Source organism: Ovis aries, chromosome 23, assembly GCF_016772045.2.
Source record: "Ovis aries strain OAR_USU_Benz2616 breed Rambouillet chromosome 23, ARS-UI_Ramb_v3.0, whole genome shotgun sequence".
Lineage (NCBI taxonomy): Eukaryota > Metazoa > Chordata > Mammalia > Artiodactyla > Bovidae > Ovis > Ovis aries.
The window spans coordinates 50,609,711-50,617,901 of record NC_056076.1 but is presented as its reverse complement, the minus strand read 5'-3'; positions in this window follow the sequence as shown (position 1 = coordinate 50,617,901).

The window sequence follows — 8,191 nt, the reverse complement described above, 5'->3', positions numbered from 1 at the left end:
AATGTGGCTTATTTTGGCATGGTATATTCTGCTACCCTTCATTCCATCAGAGGCTGAGACTTTTCTGCTCATCTCACCCAAACTGCTCAGACCTCTCTCCCTTTCTCTTGGGCTTTGCTCTCAATCTAGCTGGCAAATGTGTTTCACCAGCTAGTGGTGAATTTAGCTGGTGCAACGTGTTTTTCCTTCCAGGTAACGTGGTGCATGGGAGAACGCAAGGACTGAGATGGGAGATGTTGGCTCTGGGACAGGCTGGAGTAGCAGGGTCAGTGAGGGGGGTTCTTCACTGCGGGGCTTTGTTCAGTCCATTCGGGGAACATCTGGCACGCTAGTGAGAGGTCTAGCCTTGACCGCCTTTTATGTATGACCAGGTCCCATTAGGGTTTTAAGGGATGACTTTCTGTTTCTATAGTCTTTGACATATGCAGATCTTCGTAATAAAGAGCTATCGTAATGAGTTCCCTTCCCTTTTGACCTAATTTTGCAAGCTCCTTGATGGCAAGGAGGTTTGCTCCCCCCATTACTTGGCACGTGGATGTGCCAAGTGGCTATCCTTGGCACAGTGCCTTCTGTTTTCTGATTCAGACTGAAATTTCCTCTATATGCACAAGGCAGACTCATCTCATTGTCAAGTCTAATAAATAAATCACAGCTCAGAGTGACGGGATCCAAATGTAAAATGCAGCGTCTGGCACCACTGGAGATAAAATAAATTACCTGTAATCTGGTAAGCAGGTCATTTTGATCCTCTGCTTTGTTCTGGTGACTTCCGTGATTGATTTTGCTAAACTCAGAAGAAGCAGAAAGACATTCAGATTCAGGACGTTGAGTGAAATGAAAGTGGTTGGGCCAAGAGATGAGATAATAACACTTTTGCAAAGGGAAGTAAAGAGAGAAGAGCTTTGATTCTCAGCTTCTTCAGGGCTTCTGTCTAGTCCTTCCTGAGGCTCAACTCTGCTTCCGGCCTTCAGATTTTGAGAAACACTATTGTACCTCTTTTTGCTGTTGTTCAGTCATTAAGTTGTGTCTGACTCTGCAACCCCATGAACCGCAGCACGCCAGGCGATAAATGCTATTTTTGTTTGTTTGTTTGTTTAGGGCAGTTTAAGTGGGTTTGCAAACAATCTTTAAGAGGCCAACACTTTTATAATTTGATTTGATTTGAAAGAGACCTGCCCCACACAGACTGAATGGTGTTTGGAGTTCTGCTAGAGAGTCATCTTTTTTAGTTTGAAAAGAGGAAGACCTCACTGAAATGAAATATTATTGTAAAAGAATTAAGGCCATAATCAGCTCATAGCATTCTAGAACTGTGCTGTCCAACAGAAGTATATAATTGAAAATTTTGCATTAGCCAGCTACTTTAAAAGAAGTAAAAAGAGAGGTGAAATTAGTTTAATATATTTTATTTAGTATGATTTCAAAATGTTATAATTTTAATATGTAATCAATGGAAATAGTTATGAATGAGATAGTCTACATTCTTTTGAAGGAGATACTAAGTCTTGGAGATCTGGTGTGTATTTGACACTTACAGCAGAGTCCCCAGCCTTTCTGGGACCAGGGACCAGTTTTGTGGAAGGCAATTTTTCCACAGATGGCTGGAGGAGATGGTTTCGGGATGATTCAAGCACATTACATTTATTTCTATTATTATTACATCAGCTCAGATCATCAAGCATTAGATCCTGGAGGTTGCGGAACCCTGACTCACAGCACATGGCAGCTAGGATGAGCTACATTTTAAGGGCTCAGTAGCCACATGTGGCCAGTGTCTACTGAATTGGATAGTGGCTGGAAATCATGCAGGAATAGGGCTTGCAGATGGGTGCTTCTCTGGATCAATGTCTGTTTTCTCCCAGGAAGAGTAAAGGTGATTGTGCAAAGGAGATAGGAGCAGATATGAAACCTGGGGCGGGGGGGGGGGGTCTAGAAAAGAGGGGACTGCAGGTATTTCTGAGAGCAGCTAACGTGTCCAGTAAACATCTCAGGAAATAAGTTAGAGGGACAGGATGACTAGAAAACTATAAGTTAAGAACACAATAAATAATGCAAGAAGGTTTCCCAGGGTGGCAGGAGTAGGTGAGGGTAATATATGGCTGTATCTACAAGAAAGCCCAAACTCTGTGGTTTGAAACTTTTGCTTGTATGTTCTCGGAAAAGTCAGATTCTTTGCAATAAAAGGCATAACCTTGAACAGAAATATGCCGCTGGGATCAGCCAAGAGTTTATCAAGCTACAGCAGCCCAGACTGCAACAGTGAGAGGAATGAAGCAGAATAAGATATGGAGGAATTAGGGACCTTCAAACAAGGCTTTATTCACTGGGATGCGTTCAGCGTCCACTGGGTGGATTCTAAGTCTTGTAACTGAAAACTAATTGGCTTAATCATAAGGATATTGTTTCCTTAACAAAAAGTCTGAAAGCAGGCAGTTCTAGGGCTGGTTCGGTAACCTAATGACATTATTATGAACTTGGGCTCTTTCTATTCCTCTTTTTCACCTCTACAGTCTGTTTGATCTTTTGTCCTTGGGTTTGTTGCCTCATGATCTTAAGATGGCTGTGGCAGCTCCAGGATTGCATCCAAAAATCAAAAAATAGGAAGCAGAGGTAAAAGGTTTTTGTCTCATATGTATTGAGAAGGTTCTCAAGAAATACCCTTTTATATCTCATTGACCAGCACTGGGTCAAATGGCCAAGGATTGCTTCCAGGAAGGTTGGAAAAGCAAAGTTCTCTGCCTCTAGGGACAGAGACAAAAGGAAAGGGTTTTGGAAGTGACTGTTGGGTAGCCAACAGTGAATGCCTCAAGCCCCAAGATAAGGCACCATGCTATAGAAGGAAGAGCAATGGATTATGAGCCAGGAGCCACCATCTTGCTATATGACCTTCCTTGGGTCAGCTGGCCTCTCTCATCCTACAACTTTATCTCTAGGGTAAGATTCGGTAGACGATCTCTTTCTGCCCTAACGCTATTGATTTTATTAAAACTCCTGGAGGGCCTTGAATGGGCTATCCAGTGCTAATGTAATTAATTTAATGAGATCCATTTGGTGAAAAACAGCTGTGGCTCTTTTCCTTCTTGTGGTCAGAGGACATTTGTTGGCTGGATAAACTCTCATGCTCACAGATTTTGATGAAACTGTAATTATAACAACATCTTAGTGTCCTTGATCTCTTGAAGTTTGTTCCTGATGAGAGTGGCAGAGAATGCTGTTCAACAGAAGTAAAATGTAGGGCACTTATGAAGTTTAAAACTTTTGTATTAGCCTAGTCAAGTTTTTTTTTTTTTTTTAACAAAGGAGATAGATGAAGTTAGTTTTAATGTATTTTATTTAATACAACATCAAAAATGTTACGGGGGCTTCCCAGGTGGCTCAGTGGGTAAAGAATCCACCTGCCAATGGAGGAGATACAGAAGATGGGGGCTTGATCCCTGGGTTGGGAAGATCCCCAGGAGGAGGGCATGGCAACTCACTTCAGTATTCTTCCTTGGAGAATCCCATGGACAGAGGAGACTGGTGGGCTACAGTCCATAGGGTCGCAAAGAGTCAGACTTGACTGAAGCGACTGAACAAGCATTCACGCACACACAAAACTGTTATGACTTTAATATGTAATCAATAGAAATATTTATGAACGAGATATTTTACATTCTTTGCAGGGAGAGGTACAAAGTCTGTGAAATCTGAATGTATTTGGCACTCACAGCACATCTCGATTCAAACTAGCTACATTTCAAGGGTTCAGCAGCCGCCTGCGGCCAGTGGCTAACAACCTGGACAGTGGCTGAAATCATGAGAGTAGAGCTTGCAGGTGGGAGCTTCTCTTGCCACTGACTGGCTGCTGCCCTGCTCAGGTCAGGGCAGCCTGAGGCAGAAGTCTGGAGGAGATAAAATTAGCCCTGAGGTCCTGCCAGAACTTCCCCTCCCACCCATGGTTTTCAGCATGCGTGCTAAGCTGCTTCAGGCATGTTCAACTCTGTGTACAGACCTTATGGGCCATAGCCCGCTAGGCTCCTCTGTCCATGGGATTCTCCAGGCAAAATACTGGAGTGCATTGCTGTACTCTCCTCCAGGGGATCTTCCCAATCCAGGAATCAAACCCGCATTTTTCATGGCCACCTGCTTTGGCAGGTGGGTTCTTTACGACAGCGCCCCCTGGGTTGGGTTCATCCAGTTCTGGCCCAAGGTGAAGGCTTTATCTAAATGCTTCCTAGACCCTCTCACCTGAAAGTCTATAGAGTTTCCTTCCTTTTGAGCAAAGCACTGCTCGCAGGAGACTGCTGTAATGAGCTTCCTGTGCCAAAACGTGAATGCATACTGGGGGGACAAGTCTCCCCCACATTCAGGTCAGGTGTGGGGGTTCAGCACGGGGCTTGGACAGGAAGACAGCTGAGTCAAGGCTTCTCAGCTGTGAGAGTCCACTCAAGGGAGACGCACATAAAGGGGTGTCATTCTCAGGTCACGGGGTAACCTAAGGGGACCAGGGACCGGAGGGTAGGCAGGGCCCCGAGAGCGACTGAAACTGGCAGAAACCAGCACTAGGGCAGTTCACTTTCTCTCTCCCTCCCTCCTCTATTGCTGCTGCTCTATTCCTCTCCTTCTGTGATTAAAGACTCATGGTGAACTTGTCATCTCACAGTTCTGAGGCTGCTTTGTCCTCAGTTCAAGCCACTCTGACAAAATGTCTCTGCATCTTAAATCTACATTCCCAGGAGAGAGAACACGGTTGGTCCAGTTTGGTTTGGGGGTGTGTACCCTGGTCCAGTCACCAGGACGGGGGTGGGAAGGGAGAGGGCAGAAGGTCACCATAGCTCCAACTTGAACGGAGTGGCCTCTCCTGTGAACGGGGGAGCGGGAGTACACTTCTCAGAGAGGGGAGGTTGTGGGCTGAGCAAATACTTCAAAGGGTGGGGTTTTGCGGCTGATTTTTGTTTTTTTTTTTTTGTTGTTGTTGTTGTTTTTTGTTATTATTTATTTATTTATTTTTACTTTTTATTTTTACTTTATTTTACTTTTACAATACTGTATTGGTTTTGCCATACATTGACATGAATCCACCATGGGTGTACATGCGTTCCCAAACATGAACCCCCTCCCACTTCCCTCCCCACAACATCCCTCTGGGTCATCCCCGTGCACCAGCCCCAAGCATGCTGTATCCTGCATCGGACATAGACTGGCAATTCAATTCTTACATGATAATATACATGTTTCAATGCCATTCTCCCAAATCATCCCACACTCTCCCTCTCCCTCGGAGTCCAAAAGTCCGCTATACACATCTGTGTCTTTTTTGCTGTCTTGCATACAGGGTCATCATTGCCATCTTTCTAAATTCCATATATATGTGTTAGTATACCGTATTGGTGTTTTTCTTTCTGGCTTACTTCACTCTGTATAATCGGCTCCAGTTTCATCCATCTCATCAGAACTGATTCAAATGTATTCTTTTTGATTTTTGTTTTTGATGGAGATGTGGATTTTCTACCTGTTTAATGTAGAGCAATATAAAAATCCCAGACAACAAAGAAAATTGAAAGTATCATTTATTAGGTACAAATTTTGGATCTGCCATTTAATAATCTTGTTTCTTTTAATTTACTCACCAAACACATATAAAACACTTTCGACATGTCAAACGCTGTATTGTACAAACACTAAGCGCTTTACGTATTTTAACATCTTAAATGTTTGCAATGATTCTATGAGACAGGTATTTATAATTATCCCCATTTTACAGATGAGGAAATGGAGGCATAGAAAGATGAACTTGAGTAAGTGATGAAAATGAAAAGATGAAAGTGAGTAAGTGATAGTGCTGGAATTCCAGCCCAGGCTGTCTGGCTCGATTATTCCTGGCTGAAATCCTTTGTTACACTGACCTTGGGTAAGTTACTTAACTTCTCTGCCCCTTGGTCTCCACGCTTGTAAAATGGGTTTGATGACATCTGCCTCCTCAGTTGTGGTGAGGATTAAAATGGATGGTGCCTGTCAAGCCCTGTGCGCTCACTAGTCAGGGCTCTCCAGAGAAACAGGCCAATAAGATCTGTGAGTGTGTGTGTGTGGGGGTGTGGGTGCATGGGCTTGGGGATCCCCAACACAGTCACTTGGCTGACAGTTCCATGGTAGGGGGTGGTGGTGGAGAGGGAGCGTTTAGGCAAGTGAACAGCACGAAGTTAATAATGAAAGGGCTGGACCTGGGCCTTGGCATGCCCACCAGGTGGGGAACTTGGAAGGTCTCTTATATGCACCTCAGAGGGTTTATATATTAGCCCCACTTATCCACTCAAACAATACAAATCTGCTGGGCCGGCCCCTTTCTGCCTCCTTATCCTCTCCAGCGCCTAGCAGAGGGCTCTGTGATGCGGATGGGACCCTGCCCAGACCCCCTTCAGCAGGGAGTCTGCCCACTGTCCCATGGCTGTGGGTTTGACCGCTGAGTGGCTCACAGCTGCTCCTAGAACTTCTTGATGAATAGGTCCTGCCCTTCACCACCAATCCCCACAGCCTGCAACCAAAGACTGGCTGACATGGAGGCACAAAAGGCTGTCCTCTCCTCTTCAAGGTGGGGCCAATTCCACAGTGCAATCTGCGCTGCAGAGCTCTCCGTGGGGTCAAGCTGAAGCTGGTTTCTCGCCTGAACCGTGTGCTTGCTGAGTACTCGTCCCCAGCCCTCCTCTGTGTCCCATACCCTCCTTCATCTTCCGGTATCTCCTCCATCAATCACTTGCTAAGGAATCCCCATCTTAAGATTCCCAAGAACGAAGCCAGGACAGTAGTGACCAAACTCTGATGGCCACTGGGACCCCCACAACCATATTTTGACGCATCTCTGCACAGCTCGCGGTGTCTTTGTGTCTGCAAAGGAATTTCTCAGTCATTTAAAGCTCTATCTTAGTACTGAGCCCATGAATTAAAGTGGAGAAGATGTTAAGTCTTGCTTTGATCCAGAGTTCTGAAAGACAGGATGGAACAATAGTTGAATATGCGGTTTGCCTCTCAGACACAAACTTCTCATTCACATGTTTTTTTTCTCCCACAGCAGAGCCTATTTTCGACAAGCCAGTCAACTAAGCTTGATGGAAGGGACTGGGGTGGGGTAGGTGCTCCAAGGGCCAATCTGATCCCACAGTAAGGACCTTGAGACTGATAATCACTCTAATGCTGCGAGTAGAAACAAAGCCAATCGCTATTCATGAAATAGAATGACCCAGAATATAGCTGAGTTGCCCAGCCAAAGCATTGTACCAAGGAGACTGCACCTGCAGGTGTCTGGTGGGCTGGGCTCTGTTTCCTGACCACGATTGTACTCAGAACCCTGCCATATTTCATTTCCGTGGGAATTAGCCACTGGGTGCTAAAAGGTGTCAACGTGTAAAGAGTGTTAACATACCTGTTAGTCAAGAACGTGCAGAGCAAGAAAGAGACATCAGCGGAAACCAAGGAACTTGAACTTTGAATGTTTTTCATGATCTTCGTGAAGTTCTTAGCAAAATTCACATCTCAAGGGTCAAAGCGGCCCTATGCACAACTCTTGAACGGACACCATAGGCTCTGCCAGTAGGGTCTGACACAAGGACCCCCACTGGTCTGACACTGAAACTTCTCAACAGTGACAGGGATTGCTGATCCCAGAGTTGGATTAGTGGGACTCGTGGCGGGGACACAGATGCTGGGCTTGGGGTGTTTAGGAGATTGAAATGAAAAGCCATGGGTAGCTTAGGTAGCAGTCACCTTAGGACCTCCAGCCTCTTTCACCTCGACGTACTGGAGTTTTACCTGCAGCTTCCTGCCCTGTGACCGGTTTTAATTCTTGGAGGCAGTCAAGAGGGGATAGGAGGGGTTGAGAAACCCGGAGTGTATTGCCAACACTAACAGGTGTTGTGAACCCTCTTCGCGTTAAATCCGGCTGCTGACGCCTGCACGTGTTGGTGCTTTACCAAGATCTACTTGGTCCTTGTCTTTCTGCGCTTGTCACCCCAACTTTCCCCTGCCAGCACCTGTGTCCTCATGTCTGTGGCCTTTCCTTGGCTGCTGGAACTGGTTCTGCTGCAGTGCAGGACAGGCCAGGAGTGCTGGGAAGTAACAGACCAAGAATGTGGTCCTCCTCCAAGGCTGCGCAGGGTGGCGAGGTGGATGTTCCTCTCTAATCGAGCGCCCCACTGGGATCGAGCTGCTTTGCCCACAG